General features: G+C 53.6%; 1 protein-coding gene across 4 annotated transcripts in view; it reads right to left on the minus strand.

Annotated features, from left to right (window-relative positions):
* LOC140193115 (chemerin-like receptor 1) overlaps positions 1-16,622 on the minus strand; it is a 54,091-nt gene that overhangs the window by 4,496 nt on the left and 32,973 nt on the right. For 2 of the 4 annotated variants that reach the window (XM_072250526.1, XM_072250525.1), the window contains exon 3: positions 8,900-8,940. The exons of the other annotated variants lie outside the window; for them this stretch is intronic. The gene's annotated coding sequence lies outside the window, so the exon portion shown is untranslated. The remainder of the gene's footprint in view (positions 1-8,899; positions 8,941-16,622) is intronic. 4 annotated transcript variants of the gene reach the window in all.

Consider the following 16,622-nt stretch of genomic DNA (forward strand, 5'->3'; position numbering starts at 1 on the left):
CCCTGCACCAGCGTCCTGACAGTACAATCTGACCAGAAAGGATCCAGCAGACCCTGATTGCCTGAGAGCTGCCGTGGAACAGGGAGTGATGCTGGGGAGACACCAGAACCAGCTGGACTCCCTGTTCAGGGCAGTGGAGTCGCTTTCTGCCAATGTAGCCAATCTTGTGGCCCAAACTCAGTCACTCCAGCTGTCCCAGAGCGCCCATCAACATTCTGCGATTGGCCTCCCTCCGTGTTCTTGCATACTCCTCCCGTCCAAGAGCCCTATCTGCCTCCTCCAGAAAAGTACTCAGGTGAGTCCGGTACCTCCTGCTCTTTTCTTTCCCAGTGCACCCTCATTTTTGAATTACAACCAACAACATGTCCGTCTGATCGAGCCAAGGTAGCCTACGTCATCACTGAACTGTCCGGTCGGGCGAGAGAATGGGAACAGCCATCTGGGAGGCAGGCTCCCCTTTCTGCATTAGTTTTCAGTTATTTTCTGAGAAAAAGAGAAAAGTGTTTGATCGCTCCAAACATGGGAGAGAGGCTGCCCGTGAAATACTGCACATGCACCAGGAGCGCAGATGTGTGTTAGATTACGCCATAGAGTTCCGGACCCTAGCCACCTCCAGCGGCTGGAACTCGGAGCCACAATACAATATCTTCCTGAATGGCCTCTCCGAAGACACAAAGGTGGGCTGGTCACCCAGGGCCTTCCTACCACCCTTGAAGCCCTGGTGGATTTGGCCATCCATACTGATGTTTGCTTTCAGCAGCGTCACAGAGGGAGGGGTTCCAGAGGGTCCTGGGGGCACTGGGTGAGTTCCAAGCTCCTCGTTAGTCAACGTTGTCTTGCCATTTGCCCCCATCTACAATTCCCATTCCAGAGCCTGAAGCTATGAAGGCTGACCGTGACTGCCTGACGCTGACTGAAAGACAAGGAGAATCAGCACCCACTCCTGTCTGTACTGTGGCCAACCAGACCACTTCATCTCCACCTGCCCAGTAAAAGCCAGCGCTCACTAGTAGGACGAGGAGTACCAGTGAGTGTGACCCCTGTCCACCCCTCCTCGACGCCACTCATTCTCATACCTGCTTCTCTGGAGTGAAGCGTCCAACGGCGAGCAGTCTCCGTCTTGGTCGATTCAGGTGTGGAGGGGTGTTTTATTGATTCCAGCTTGGCTGCCCGGTTGGGATTATCCACATCTCCAGTCACCATTGATGGACAAGGCCTTGAATGGTCAGAAACTGGCTAACATCACCCATGTCACGGCCCCGGTTTATCCAGTAATCATCATGAATAGTTAACACTTTATGTTATTGACTCTCCTCAAGCTCCCATTGTCCTTAGTCATCCCTGGTTAATCAGACACAACCCCCACATTGACTGGCTCAGTCACAAGTTTGAGGGCTGGAGCCCATTCTGTCACCCCCTCCCACTGCTTCCGCCATGCTCAAATCCCCTTGTCTCCAAGCCCAGATCCCCCCGAGGAATTTCCGGACCTGGATACATGGACCTCAAGGCTGTGTTCAGCAAATCTTGGGCCACTTCCCTACTGCCTCATCGTCCATATGATTGCGCCATTGACCTCTTGCCTGACAAATCTCCCCCAAGGGGCCACCTGTATTCCCTGTCCATACCTGAAACTGAAGCCATGAATAAGTACACTCAGAGTCTCTGGCTGCAGGCATTATTCAGCCATCTTCCTCCCCTGCTGGTGCTGATTTTTCTTTGTTGAAAAGAAGGATGGCTCCTTGCATCCATGCATTGATTACCAGGGACTGAATGAAGACGCTGGTAATTACCGTTACCCTCTTCCACTCATGACCTTGGCATTTGAACTACTGCAAGGAGCCTCAGTTTTCACCAAGCTTGATCTCCATAACGCCTATCATCTTGTCCACATCCGTGAAGGGGACAAGTGGAAGACGGCCTTCAACACCACCTCAGGCCATTACGAGTATCTGGTCATGCCATTCGGTCTCACCAATGCCCATGCTGGTTTCTGAGCCCGGGTAAATGACTTTCTCAGGGACATGCTGAACCAATTTATTTTTGTGTATCTCAACATTTTGAGTTTTTTTTCTGAGTCTCTTGCTGAACACACAGTTCATGTGTGCAGAGTTCTCTAGCGCCTTCTGGAGAACCAGCTCTTTGTGAAGGCTGAGGAATGTGAGTTTCATCGCAATAGTCTCCTTCCTGGGGTATGTAATTCTAGCCAGTTCCATTCAGATGGACCAACAGAAGGTCAAGGCGGTGGTCGAATGGCCCCAACCCTCCACTCATCGGGAGTTGCAACGCTTCTTGGGCTTTGCTAACTTCTATTGCCACTTCATCAGAAATTACAGTACACTGGCTGCACCACTCACTGCTTTTATCTCATTGTTTGTCAGATTCTCCCGGTCCCCTGCAGCTGAAAAAGCATCTCTGACCTGAAGGAACGTTTCACCTCTGCCCCCATCCCGATTCAACCCGACATTGACCGGCAGTTCATTGTGGAGATGGATGCATCTGATATCGGTGTAGGAGCTGTCCTCTCCCAGCGCTCCGCCAAAGATGAGAAGCTACACCCCTGAACCACCTTCTCTCACCACCTCACTCCCACAGAGCAGAATTACAATGTCAGAAACCAGAATCTGCGGCTGTGAAGCTGGCTCTGGAGGAGCGGAGGCATTGGCTGGAGGGAGCCAAGGTGCCATTCTTAGTCTGGACTGATCACAAGAATCTGGAATATATCCGTACGGCCAAGTGTTTCAACTCCCATCAAGCTCGTTGGTCCCTGTTTTTCTCAAGATTCAATTTTACTCTGTCCTTCCACCCAGCTTCCAAGAATGGAAAACCTGATGCCTTCTTCCTGAAGATCTCCTTCCTCTCAGACCCCTGAGGTCCCCGATGTCATCCTCCCTGCTCACTGTCTCGTGGGTGCAGTGTAATGGGACATTGAAGCCAGGGTGCAGCTGCTCAACAGCCCCTAGTCAATGCCCCACTAACCGTGTTTATGTTCCCAACTCTGTCTGCTCACAGGTATTGCAGTGGGGTCATTCTTCCCAGTTATTCTGTCACCCTGGAACCAAGTGTGCTCAGGCCTTCATCAGTCTGCCGTTCTGGTGACCCTCCATGGGAGGTGACATCCGCAACTTTGTCTCAACCTGCCCGGTCTGTGCTCAAGGCAAGAACTCTAACCGGTCACCTGCTGGTCTGTTACAACGCCGTCTATCCCCAAGAGACCCTGGTCCCACATTGCCCTGGATTTTGTCACCGGTCTTCCCCCATCAGATGGTAATACCACCATTCTCACAGTAGTTGATCATTTCTCCAAGTCTGTACACTTCATTCCTTTACCTAAACTCCCCTCGGCCAAAGAAACAGCCGATTTACTGGTACCGCATGTTTCTAAGTTGCATGGTTTACCTGTAGATGTGTCAGACAGGGACTCTCAACTCACATCCAACTTCTGGAGGGCATTCTATAATTTTCTGGGTGCCTGAGTCTGTCTTCAGGATTCCACCTTCAGACCAATGGCCAGACCGAGCCGGCCAGCCAACAGCTAGAGACAGTATTGCAGTGTCTGGTCTCCCAGAACCCCTCTGCGTGGAGTCAGCAGCTACCCTGGGCCGAGTACACCATTAACTCTCATCCATCCTCATCCTTCGGTCTGTCCCCCTTCGAGTGCTGCCTTGGCTACCAACCTCCATGGTTTCCTGCCCAGGAGGAGGAGCTTGGTGTTCCATCTGCCGAGGCATTCATCCTCCATTGTCAGCAGACGTGGAGGCCCACTCGCTCTGCCCTTCTCCGTGCCTCTGCCAGGATCAAGCGTCAAGCTGACCTCCATCACTCCAAGGCCCCATGTTACTGCCAGGGACAGCGTGTGTGGCTTTCAATCCAAGACCTGCCCCTCAAGGTGGATTCCTGCAAGCTCGCCCCTCGCTTCACTGGCCTCTTTCCAATAGCTAAAGTCATCAGCCCTGCTGCCGTCCGTCTCAAGCGCCCCTCCACTGTCCGCCGCATTCATCCCACCTTCCATGTGTCCGGATCGAGCCTTTCATGAGCTGCCCCCTGTGTCCTGTCCCCAGACAACCCCCCACCCCACAGGTCATCAATGGGTCAGAGGCCTTCATGCTGGATGTTCACCACCAGGACCGTGGCCTCCAGTGCCTTGGACTGGGACTGGGAGGGCTACGGTCCTGAGGAGAGGTGCTGGGTCCCCACCTGTAACATCCTGGACCCCTCTCTCATCAGGAACTTTCATCACCAGCACCCAGCTCCACCTGGAGGTGTCTGTAGAGGTGGGGGTATTGTCAGTACTTCCAGTTGAACTCTGCCTTTTTGTGTGTTTTCCCCCCAGCTGTCAGTCTGTGATTTTGTATTGCCATGTGCTCCTGTCCCTGCCCCTGCTCTACTCCGGCCCCTGTATTACTGAGTACTCCGTCTCTCACCTGTTTCTCATTATTACCTGTATTGCTGCCACCTGTGTCTCATTGTGCTCCACCTATCATCTGCCTCGCTGTTTACTGCTCAGTGTATTTCAGTCCTGTGTTTTCACCTGTTTGCTCCCAGACTGTGCTAGTGAATTTTCCTGAGTCTTTCCAGCATTCGTGTCTGTACTCTGGCCGTCTGAATATTGACTCTGCCTGTTTCCCAATTCTGGTTTTTGGATTTCTCTGGATGTTTTGATCTCTGCCTGAACTTTGATGCCAACTTTGCATCTCAGAATCTGTTACTCAATTAATATCACTGTGTGCATAATACTGGGTCTGCAATTGGATCCCTGCACAGGTGTCCTGATACATAATTACATTGAAACTATTGGCATTATGATCACCAGATGTGAAGTGTTCCCTTACACAATCTTCTGTCACCTGTCTTGTCTCATTTCCCAATAGGAGATCAAGTGTTGCACATTTCTGTCATTGGGACCTCTATGTACTGACAAAGGAAACTTTTCTGAACACATTTGGCAAACTTTATCCCATCTAGTCCTTTTACAGTATGAAGGTCCCAGTCAAAGTTGGAATCGCCTATTATAGCAACCTTTTAAACAAGAGAAAGTCTACAGATACTGGAAATCTGAAACAACACACACAAAATGCTGGAGGAATAATCTGACGGTGTTTCGGGCCGAGACCCTTCTTCAGGATTGAAAAGGAAGGAGAAGCTACTGAATAAAGATGTCAGGGGAGGGGAATGAAGACAGCTACAGTGCCTATAAAAAGTATTCGCAACCCCCTCCCTTGGAAGTCTTTATGTTTTATTGTTTTACAACATTGAATCACAATGGATTTAATGGGAGAGACTGCACATTAAACAACTGTTGCCCGGGTGTTTCACCAGTCGCAGCTTTATGGGAGAGTGGCCACTGTTGGAAAAAAAACTCAATGAAATCTTGGCTAGAGTTTGCTAGAAGCCATGTGGGAGACTCTGAAGTCAGCTGGAAGAAGGTTTTATGTTCTGATGAACCAAAATTGAGCTTTTTGGCCACTGGACTAAACGCTATGTTTGGCATAAACCAAACACCGCACATGATCAAAAGCACACCACCCCTACCGTGAAGCATAGTGGTGTGCTGTGGGGTTGTTTCACTGCAGCAGCCCCAGAAGGCTTGTGAAGATGGGGTAAAATAAATGCAGGGAAATCCTGATGCCGTCTACAAGAGAACAGCGACTTGGGAGAAGATTTGTTCTCTAGCAAGACGATGACCTACACAGAAATGGCTTAAAAACAACAAAGTGGCCAAGTCAGAGTTCAGACCTCAATCCAAATGAGAATTTGTGGCTGGACTGGAAAAGGGCTGTTCATTCACAATTCCCATGCAATCTGAAAGAGAATGAGCAGTTTTGTAAAGATGAATGGGGGGAAATTGCAGTGTCCAGATGTGCAAAGCTGATAGAGACCTGTCCACACAGACTCAAGGGTGTAATTGCTGCCAAAGGTGCATCTACTAAATACTGAGTTGAAGGGGGTGAATACTTATGCAATCAATTATTTTGTATTTTATATTTGTAATTCATTTAAATCACTTGGTAAAGATCTGTTTTCTCTTTGATGCAAAAGAGTCTTTTTCTGTTGACCAGTGTCAAAAAAGCCAAATTAAATCCACTGTGATTCAATGTTGTAAAACAATAAAACATGAAAACTTCTGGGGGGGGGGGGTGAATACTTTTTATAGGCACTGTAGAAGGTGATTTGTGAAGCCAGATGGGTTGGGAAGATAAACTTCTGAGGAGGAAAGGTAGAAGAGAGTGGACTATAGGAGAAAGGGAAGGAGGAAGGGACACAGAGGGTGGTGAGAAGGTACAAGACCAGAGTGGGGAATGGAGGAAGAGGGGAGGGAGAGGGAATTTTTTACTGGAAGAAATCAATATTCACACCATCAGGTCAGACAGAATATAAGGTGTTGCTCCTCCACCCTGAGGGTAGCTTCATCTTGGCACAAGAGGAGGTCATAGACTGGAATGTTGGAACCAGAATGGAAATTGGAATTAAAATGTTTGGACACCAGCAAGTTTTGCCTTTGGCAGATGGAGCAGAGGTGCTCGATGAAGCGGTCCCCCTATTTGCGATGGTTCTCAGACTAATGCAGAGGAGGCTGCATCAGAAGCAGCAGACACAACAGATGACCATAGTAGATTCACAGGTGAAGTGTTGCCTCACCTGAGAGGTCTGTTTGGAAATGAGGAGGCAGGTGCAGCACTCTGGCCATAAGCAGGGATAAGTGCCGGCAGGCATTAGTGGGGAAGGATGAATGGACAAGAGAATCACGGAGGGAGTGATGCCAGAGAACAGCGGAGAGGGTGTGGTGAGGTAAAGATACGTTTGGTGGTGTGATCCCTTTGGAGAGAGTGGACTTGCGGAGGATGATGTGCTAGATTTGGAGGCTCATTGGGGGGTAGGTAAGGACAAGAGGATCTCTATCACTGTAAAGATGGTGGGAAGATGAGGTGAGCGCAGTTGTGCTGGAAGTGGAGAGATGTGGGTGAGGGAAGCATCAATGGTGGAGGAAGAGAAACCCTTTCTTTGTAGAAGGAGGACATCGCTGATGTCCTGGAAAGGAAAGCCTCATCCTGGGAACAGTTGTGGCAGAGACGAAGAAACTGAGAAAAGGGAACAGCATTTTTACAGGAGACAGGGTGGGAAGAGGTAAAGTTAAGATAACTGTGGGAAATGGTAGGTTTGTAAAGATGTCAGTTGACTGTTTGTCTCCAAGGATTCAAATCTAGATTGAGAAAGGGATGGGAGGTGTCAGAAATAGGGCTAGTGAACTTCAGGGTAATGTGGAAGTTAGAGGCAAAGCTGATGAAATTGATAACTACAACATTCTTGCAACAGTTGGTGATCTCTCCACAAATGTTTTCATTTAAATCCCGTGGAATGCTGGGTTGTTTATTTTATTAAAGTTTTCAAACTTTGTTTATTCCTCAGTTCACCAATGATGCCTCTGCAATCTGTCCTGACAGAGCATTGTCATCACATTTCCCTGGCTAGTTATAAACATCACTCGCCTCCTTTAATCGCTCTCGCTCTGTCGCGTCTAAAGCAACAGAACCCAGAACACTGAGCTGCCAGTCCAGCAGCCAAGTCTCACTAATGGCTACAATATCATAATTCCATGCCCTGATCTGTGCCCTGAGCTCCTCTGCCTTTCCTACAATACTCCTTGCATTGAAATATACACCGGTCAGAACATTAGTCCCGCCATGCTCAACCTTTTGGATCCTGACTTTGTCAGATAACAACATCTGTCTCCTCAGCCACTCTACTATCAGTTCTGGCACTCTGGTTCCTGGCCCCCTGCATCCCGAACCACCCCGTTCCCACACACAGCACTAGCAGACCTTCCCATTTGTACATTGTACTAGCCCTCCTCCAGTCTCTTCTGTACAGGTCCCACCTACCCTGGAAGAGAGCCCCATGATACAAAATTCTGAAGGACTCCCTTCTACAACAAGTTCTTAGTCACATGTTAAGCTGCTTGACCTTCCTATTTCTGGCCTCACTGTCACAGGGCACAATTAGCAATCCTGAGATCACAACCCTTAACTTAGCACCTAACTCCCTGAACACACTTTGCAGAACCTCATCCCTCTTCCTACATATGTCATTGGTACCTACATGGACCGCAACCTCTGGCTGCTGACCCTCCCAATTAAGAATTCTGCTGACTCAATCTAAGGCATCCTGGACCCTGGTACCTAGGAGGCAACATACCATTAGGAAATCTCATTCTCATCCACAGAACCTCCTTTCTGTTCCCTGATTAACAAATCCACTGGTTGCCTTTTCTCTCTTCTTCCCTTCTGAGGATCAGACTTCCCTCTTCTAGGTCATTTCTGCAACAGTCCCCCGCCCCACTGATAGTATCCAAAGTAGTACATGTTGTTGAGGGGGATGGCCAGAGCTACCCTGCACTGGCTGTTCAACACCTTTCCCCATCCCGACTGTCACCAGTTTCCCGTGTCCTGTAAATCACCACCTCTGCCTCCCAAGTGATCCAGCTCCAGCTCCTTAACATGGAGTGTTAGAGGCTGCGGCTGAGTTGACTTCTTGTGGGTGTAGCCTTCAGGGATATTGGAGGTCTCCCTGCCTTCCCACATCTGCAACAGGAACATTCAACTATCCTACATGGCATTTCTACTGTTTTAACTGTGCAATTATGAAGGAAACAACAAATAAACTGAAAAAATCTACCTACAGCTTTTCACCTTCTCTCATTCTAGCATTTCCTTGCTGAAGCTTCAAGCCTCAAGTCCCAAAATTTCCGTTCTAACACTGTCCCCTCCAAGAAAGGCTGCTCTGCTCACCCCTGCCTTGCTTTAATTTGCAATTGCACCTTCTAATGAATCCGGACCTCCAACGGGCTGCTATTCAAACACCAAAACTCCCACAAAACACAGCATTTTAAAGCACCTTCACCAACCTGATGAGTAACTTCTCTCACTCCTGACCTCCGACTGGCGGCTGTTCAAACAATAGAGAAATTAGAGAGAGTAAGAAGTTGCTAACATTTTCCCAGGGTCAGAATGTCCAGTGCCAGTGGACAGGTATGAAAGAAGATGTATGAGGCATACTATTGACCTAGCGAGTGGTAGGTGTGCTGCCAGGAGTGGTGATGGGGGAAGCTATGATAGAGGTGATCAGACAGACATGTGCATGTACAGGGAATAGAGGAAAGAGGACATGGGCAGGCTGAAGGGACGTGGTTTATTTTGGCTTGGTGTTAAGCACCTACATTATCAGCTGAAGGGCCTGTTACTATGTAGCACTGTTCTGTGCTCTATACCAACGGGAGTGAGGGGTTATTGGGGTCCACAGCACTCCCTCCTCATCCCTCCCACAGAACTCCTTCCTCATCCCTCCCACAGAACTCCCTCCTCATCCCTCCCATTGCACTCCCTCCTCACCAACCCTCCCACAGCACCCATCGTCACCAACTCTCCCAGAGAACTCCCTCCTCACCAACCCTCCCACAGCACTCCCTCCTTATCCCTCCTACAGAACTCCCTTCATATCCTTCCCACAGCACTCCCTCCTCATCCCTCCCACTGAACTCCCTCCTCATCCCTCCTACAGAACTCCCTCCTCATCCCTCACATAGCACTCCTTCCTCACCAACTCTACCAGAGAACTCCCTCCTCACCAACCCTCCCACAGCACTCCCTCCTCAACCCTCCCACAGACTCCCTCCTCACCAACCCTCCCACTGCAGTCCCATCTCATTCCTCCCATAGCACTCCCTCCTCATCCCTCCCACAGATATCCCTCCTCATCCCTCCCACAGAACTCCCTCCTCACCAACCCTACAACAGAACTCACTCCTCATCCCTCCCACAGAACTCACTCCTCATCCCTCCCACAGAACTCCCTTCTCATCCCTCCCACAGAACTCCCTCCTCACCAACCCTCCCACAGCAGTCCCTCATCACCAACCCTCCCACAGCACTCCCTCCTCATCACTCCCACAGAACTCCCTCCTCATCCCTTCCACAGAACTCCCTCCTCATCAACCCTCCCACAGCACTCCCTCCTCATCCCACCCACAGAACTCCCTCCTCATCCCTCCCACAGATATCCCTCCTCATCCCTCCCACAGAACTCCCTCCTCACCAACCCTACAACAGAACTCACTCCTCATCCCTCCCACAGAACTCACTCCTCATCCCTCCCACAGAACTCCCTTCTCATCCCTCCCAGAGCACTCCCTCCTCATCCCTCCCACAGAACTCCCTCCTCACCAACCCTCCCACAGAACTCCCTTCTCATCCCTGACACAGAACTCCCTCTTCATCCCTCCCACAGCAGTCCCTCGTCATCCCTCCCACAGCACTCCCTACTCATTCCTCCCATAGCATTCCCTCCTCATCCCGCCCACACAACTCCCTCCTCATCCCTCTCACAGAACTCCCTCCTCATCCCTCTCACCGAGCTCCCTCCTCATCAACCCTCCAACAGCACTCCCTCCTCATCCCTCCCACAGCACTCCCTCCTCATCAACCCTCCCACAGCACTCCCTCCTCATCCCTCTCACAGCACTCCCTCCTCATCAACCCTCCCACAGCACTCCCTCCTCATCCCTCCCACAGCAATCCTCATCCCTCCCACAGCACTCGCTTCTCATCCCTCCCACAGCACTCCCTTCTCATCCCTCCCACAGCACTCCCTCCTCATCCCTCCCACAGAACTCCCTCCTCATCCCTCCCACAGAACTCCCTCCTCATCCCTCCCACAGCACTCCCTTCTCATCCCTCCCACAGAACTCCCTTCTCATCCCTCCCACAGAACTCCCTCCTCATCCCTCCCACAGAACTCCCTCCTCATCCCTCCCACAGAACTCCCTCCTCACCAACCCTCCCACAGCAGTCCCTCCTCATTCCTCCCATAGCACTCCCTCCTCATCCCGCCCACAGCACTCCCTCCTCATCCCTCTCACAGAACTCCCTCCTCATCCCTCTCACCGAGCTCGCTCCTCATCAACCCTCCAACAGCACTCCCTCCTCATCCCTTGCACAGAACTCCCTCCTCATCCCTCCCACAGAACTCCCTCCTTATCCCTCCCACAGAACTCCCTCCTCATCAACCCTCCCACAGCACTCCCTCCTCATCCCTCCCACAGAACTCCCTCCTCATCCCTCCCACAGAACTCCCTCCTCATCCCTCCCACAGAACTCCCTCCTCACCAACCCTCCCACAGCAGTCCCTCCTCATTCCTCCCATAGCACTCCCTCCTCATCCCGCCCACAGCACTCCCTCCTCATCCCTCTCACAGAACTCCCTCCTCATCCCTCTCACCGAGCTCGCTCCTCATCAACCCTCCAACAGCACTCCCTCCTCATCCCTCCCACAGAACTCCCTCCTCATCCCTCCCACAGAACTCCCTCCTTATCCCTCCCACAGAACTCCCTCCTCATCCCTCCCACAGAACTCTATTCTCATGCCTCTCATAGCACTCTCTCGTCATCCCACCCAAAGAATTCCCTTCTCATCCCTCCATACAGCACTCCCTCCTCACCAACCCTCCCACAGCACTCCCTCCTCACCAACCCTCCCACAGCACTCCCTCCTCATCCCTCCCACAGCACTCCATCCTCATCAACCCTCCCACAGCACTCCCTCCTCATCCCTCCCACAGCAATCCTCATCCCTCCCACAGCACTCCCTCCTCATCCCTCCCACAACACTCCCTCCTCAGCAACCCTCCCACAGCACTGCCACCTTATCCCTCCCAGAGCACTCCCTCCTCATCCCTCTCACAGAACTCCCTCCTCACCAACCCTCCTACAGCACTCCCTCCTCATCCCTCCCACAGCACTCCCTCCTCATCCCTCCCACAGCACTCCCTCCTCATCCCTCCTACAGCACTCCCTCCTCACCAACCCTCCCACAGCACTCCCTCCTCATCCCTCTCACAGAACTCACTCATCCCTCCCACAGCACTCCCTCCTCACCAACTCTCCCACAGAACTCCCTCCTCACCAACCCTCCCACAGCACTCCCTCCTCATCCATCCCATAGCACTCCCTACTTGCCCCTCCCACAGAACTCCCTCCTCATCTCTCCCTCAGCACTCCCTCCTCACCAACCCTCCTACAGAACTCCATCCTCACCAACCCTCCCACAGAACTCCCTCCTCACCAACCCTCCCACAGCACTCCCTCCTCATCCCTCTCACAGAACTCCCTTCTCATCCCTCCCACATCACTCCCTCCTCATTCCCCACATAGCACTTCCTCCTCATCCCTCCCACAGAACTCCCTCCTCATCCCTCCCACAGCACTCCCTCCTCATCCCTCCCACAGCACTCCTCATCCCTCCCAAAGAACTCCCTTCTCATCCCTCCCACAGCACTCCCTCCTCACCAAACCTCCCAGAGAACTCCTTCCTCACCAACCCTCCCACAGCACTCCCTCCTCATCCCTCCCACAAAACTCCCTCCTCACCAACCCTCCCACAGCACTGCCACCTTATCCCTCCCAGAGCACTCCCTCCTCATCCCTCTCACAGAACTCCCTCCTCACCAACCCTCCCACATCACTCCCTCCTCATTCCCCACATAGCACTTCCTCCTCATCCCTCCCACAGAACTCCCTCCTCATCCCTCCCACAGCACTCCTCATCCCTCCCACAGCTCTCCCTCCTCATCCCTCCCACAGCACTCCCTCCTCATCCCTCCCACAGAACTCCCTCCTCATCCCTCACATAGCACTCCCTCCACATCCCTCCCACAGCACTCCCTCCTCATTCCCTCCCACAGCACTCCCTCCTCATTCCCTCCCACAGCACTCCCTCCTCATCCCTCCCACAGAACTCCTTCCTCATCCCTCCCACAGCTCTCCCTCCTCATCCCTCCCAAAGAACTCCCTTCTCATCCCTCCCACAGCACTCCCTCCTCCCAACCCTCCCACAGCACTCCCTCCTCACCAACCCTCCCACATCACTCCCTCCTCATTCCCCACATAGCACTTCCTCCTCATCCCTCCCACAGAACTCCCTCCTCATCCCTCCCACAGCACTCCCTCCTCACCAACCCTTCCACAGAACTCCCTCCTCATCCCTCCCACAGCACTCCTCATCCCTCCCACAGCTCTCCTTCCTCATCCCTCCCACAGCACTCCCTCCTCATCCCTCCCACAGCACTCCTCATCCCTCCCACAGAACTCCCTCCTCATCCCTCCCACAGCACTCCCTCCTCATCCCTCCCACAGAACTCCCTCCTTATCCCTCCCACAGCACTCCCTCCTCATCCCTCCCACAGCACTCCCTCCTCATCCCTCCCACAGAACTCCCTCCTCATCCCTCCCACAGCTCTCCCTCCTCATCCCTCCCACAGCACTCCCTCCTCATCCCTCCCACAGCTCTCCCTCCTCATCCCTCCCACAGCACTCCTCATCCCTCCCAAAGAACTCCCTTCTCATCCCTCCCACAGCACTCCCTCCTCACCAACCCTCCCACAGCCTCCGTCCTCACCAACCCTCCCACAGCACTCCCTTCTCATCACTCCCACTGCACTCTCTCGTCATCCCTCGCACAGAACTCCCTCCTCACCAACCTTATAACAGCACTGCCTCCTTATCCCTCCCACAGAACTCCCTACTAATCCCTCCCACAGAACTCCCTTCTCATGCTTCCCACAGCACTCCCTCCTTATCCCTCCCACAGAACTCCCTTCTCATCCTTCCCACAGCAGTCCCTCCTCATTCCTCCCACAGAACTCCCTCCTCACCAACCCTTCCACAGCACTCTCTCCTCATCCCTCCCACCGCACTCCCTCCTCATCCCTTCCACAGAGCTCCCTCCTCACCAACCCTCCCACAGCACTACCTCCTCATTCCCCCATAGCACTTCCTCCTCATCCCTCCCACAGCACTCCCTCCACACCAACCCTCCCACAGAACTCCCTCCTCATCCCTCCCACAGCACTCCCTTCTCATCCCTCCCACAGAACTCCATTCTCATCCCTCCCACAGCACTCCCTCCTCACCGACCCTCCCACAACACTCCCTCCTCATTCCCCCATAGCACTTCCTCCTCATCCCTCCCACAGAACTCCCTTCTCATCCCTCCCACAGAATACCCCACTCACCAGCCCTCCCACAGAACTCTCTCCTATTCCTTCCCACAGCACTCCCTCCTCACCAACTCTCCCAGAGAACTCCCTCCTCACCAACCCTCCCACAGCACTCCCTCCTTATCCCTCCCACAGAACTCCCTCCTCACCAACCCTCCCACTGCAGTCCCAGCTCATTCCTCCCATATCACTCTCTCCTCATCCCTCCCACCACACTCCCTCCTCATCTTTCCCACAGCACTCCCTCCTCATTCCCCCCATAGCACTCCCGCCTCATCCCACCCACAGCACTCCCTCCTCATTCCCCCCATAGCACTCCCTCCTCATTCCCCCCATAGCACTCCCTCCTCATCCCTCCCTCAGAACTCCCCCCTCATCCCTCCCACAGCACTCCCTCCTCACCAACCCTCCCACTGCACTGCCTCCTCATCCCTCCGACAGCACTCCCTCCTCACCACCCCTCCCACAGAACTCCCTTCTCATCACTCCCACTGCACTCTCTCCTCATCCCTCGCACAGAACTCCCTCCTCACCAACCTTATAACAGCACTTCCTCCTTATCCCTCCCACAGAACTCCCTACTAATCCCTCCCACAGAACTCCCTTCTCATCCCTCCCACAGCACTGCCTCCTCATACCTCCCACAGAACTCCCTCCTCACCCACCCTCCCACAGCACTCCCTCCTCATCCCTCCCACAGCAGTCCCTCCTCATTCCTCCCATAGCACTCCCTCCTCATCCCGCCAACAGCACTCCCTATTCACCAACCCTCCCACAGCACTCCCTCCTCATCCCTCCCACAGCACTCCCTCCTCATCCCTCCCACAGAACTCCCTCCTCATCAACCCTTCCACAGCACTCCCTCCTCATCCCTCCCACAGAACTCCCTCCTCATCCCTCCCATAGCACTCCTTCCTCACCAACCCTCCCACAGCATTCCCTCCTCCCAACCCTCCCACAGCACTCCCTCCTCATCCCTCCCACAGAACTCCCTCCTCACCAACCCTCCCACAGCACTCCCTCCTCACCAACCCTCCCACAGCACTCCCTCCTCATCCCTCCCACAGAACTCCCTCCTCATTCCCACATAGCACTTCCTCCTCATCCCTCCCACAGAACTCCCACCTCATTCCTCCCTTAGCACTCTCTCCTCATCCCTCCCACCGCACTCCCTCCTCATCCCTCCCACAGAACTCCCTCCTCACCAACCCTCCCACAGCACTCCCTCCTCATTCCCCCATAGCTCTTACTCCTCATCCCTCCCACAGAACTCCCTCCTCATCCCTCCCACAGCACTCCCTCCACACCAACCCTCGCACAGAACTCCCTCCTCATCCCTCCCACAGCACTCCTCATCCATCCCACAGCTCTCCCTCCTCATCCCTCCCACAGCACTCCTCATCCATCCCACAGCTCTCCCTCCTCATCCCTCCCACAGAACTCCCTCCTCATCCCGCCCACAGCACTCCCTCCTTATCCCTCCCACAGAACTCTCTCCTCATCCCTCCCACAGCTCTCCTTCCTCATCCCTCCCACAGCACTCCCTCCTCATCCCGTCCACAGCACTCCTCATCCCTCCCACAACACTCCCTCCTCATCCCTCCCACAGAACTCCCTCCTCACCAACCCTCCCACAGCACTCTCTCCTCATCCCTCCCACAGAACTCCCTCCTCACCAACCCTGCCACAGCACTCCCTCCTCATTCCCCCATAGCACTCCCTCCTCATCCCTCCCACAGCACTCCCTCCTCATCCCTCCCACAGAACTCCCTCCTCATCCCTCCCACAGAACTCCCTCCTCATCCCTCCCACAGCACTCCCTCCTCATCCCTCCCACAGCACTCCCTCCTCACCAACCCTCCCACAGAACTCCCTCCTCATCCCTCCCACAGCACTCCTGATCCCTCCCAAAGCTCTCTCTCCTCATCCCGTCCACAGCACTCCCTCCTCATCCCTCCCACAGAACTCCCTCCTCACCAACCCTCCCACATCACTCCCTCCTCATTCCCCACATAGCACTTCCTCCTCATCCCTCCCACAGAACTCCCTCCTCATCCCTCCCACAGCACTCCCTCCTCACCAACCCTCCCACAGAGCTCCCTCCTCATCCCTCCCACAGCACTCCTCATCCCTCCCACAGCTCTCCCTCCTCATCCCTCCCACAGCACTCCCTCCTCATCCCGTCCACAGCACTCCCTAATCATCCCTCCCACAGAACTCCCTCCTCACCAACCCTCCCACAGCACTTCCTCCTCATTCCTCCCATAGCACTTCCTCCTCATCCCTCCCACAGAACTCCCTCCTCATCCCTCCCACAGAACTCCCTCCTCATCCCTCCCACAGAACTCCCTCCTCATCCCTCCCACAGCTCTTCCTCCTCATCCCTCCCAAAGCACTCCCTCCTCATCCCTCCCACAGAACTCCCTCATTATCCCTCCCACAGAAATCTCTCCTCATCCCTCCCAAAGAACTCCCTTCTCATCCCTCCCACAGCCTCCGTCCTCACCAACCCTCCCACAGCATTCCCTCCTCCCAACCCTCCCACAGCACTCCCTCCTCATCCCTCCCACAGAACTCC

The sequence above is a fragment of the Mobula birostris genome, unplaced genomic scaffold, assembly GCF_030028105.1.
Source record: "Mobula birostris isolate sMobBir1 unplaced genomic scaffold, sMobBir1.hap1 scaffold_391, whole genome shotgun sequence".
In the NCBI taxonomy this organism is placed as follows: domain Eukaryota; kingdom Metazoa; phylum Chordata; class Chondrichthyes; order Myliobatiformes; family Myliobatidae; genus Mobula; species Mobula birostris.